Below are 1,134 nucleotides of genomic sequence, written 5' to 3'. Positions count from 1 at the left end.
TGCCTGTGAGGCAGATATTCTTTTACCAAAAAAGGAATCTGTGGCATAAAAAAAGTTAGCTGGGCACCTAAGGCTAGCTGGATCCAAACCCAGGCAGCTTGAGCCCCCAGCCCTGCATGCATGCCTGTAACACACTTACTGACACCTTGGCTTTGGGAACATTTCTTTCTTAATCTCTCTCTCCTCCTGAAGCCTTATGAAAACAGCATTCAACTCTTCTGCGTGAACTCTTAAAATTAGTCCTCTTAAAAAAACAATGATCAATAAAACTGTAGTACTCCTTTAGTACAGCCTTTCTTCCACAGCTTTCACGGAAGCAGCACTGTGAAGGGCACAGGCTCTGGAGCCCACTGCCTGACTCTGGCACTCACCAGCTGTGTGACCTAGGGCAAGTTACACAGCCACTCCGCGCCTCGGCTTTCTCACCTATAAAACCGGGGTAATGTGAACTGCCTCAGAGATTGCCCTGAGAATTAAGAGTTAACATAGGCAAAGAACTAAGCACACTGCCAGGCACATGGTAGGTGCTGTGTAAGTGGTAGGCATTGTTATTCATGCCATAATCATATATTCATACCGTACTTATGGGTCCCATAATTCAGATACCAACTTTTCTTTTCTTAATATCTCCAGGTCTGGTATATCCTGTTCTCTCAACAGTATTTACTCCATTGAGCTCAAAAGAACCATTCTTTCTTTCTCTTGATAAATAAAAACAAATCATGCTTGAAGATGCTATTTTGCTCTGTCCTATCTCCCTAAGTCTTCCCCACCTCCAGCCACCCCCTTCCCTCCAACATAATCTTCATTATAAGAGGGGAAAATTCATTCCTTGCTTGGCAGGCCCTAAGGACCCAGAAGAAAGAAGAATCAAGGAGTCTTTTGAAAGGGTAACTTCCCTAAGAAACTCTTTTTCCCTTCTTGTTACCCCTCCATTTCTTTTCCTGCACTTCTCCGGATGTTCTTTATCCCATCGGTGGTGGGGACGGCCTCGGACATTCACAAATCGACCCGGTCAGCAAACCGACCCGGGCTCCCACCCAAAGGCCAGGAAATGCGGCCCTGCGCCCCAAATCTTGGAGAAGGACGAGTTAAAGCTCTTTGCCTCGGTTATCTTCGAGGATTGCTCCGCCC

The sequence above is a fragment of the Canis lupus genome, chromosome 14 (genome assembly GCF_003254725.2).
Source record: "Canis lupus dingo isolate Sandy chromosome 14, ASM325472v2, whole genome shotgun sequence".
Classification (NCBI taxonomy): Eukaryota; Metazoa; Chordata; class Mammalia; order Carnivora; family Canidae; genus Canis; species Canis lupus.
The sequence above is the reverse complement of the archived record's forward strand: the minus strand, read 5'-3'. Positions refer to the sequence as shown.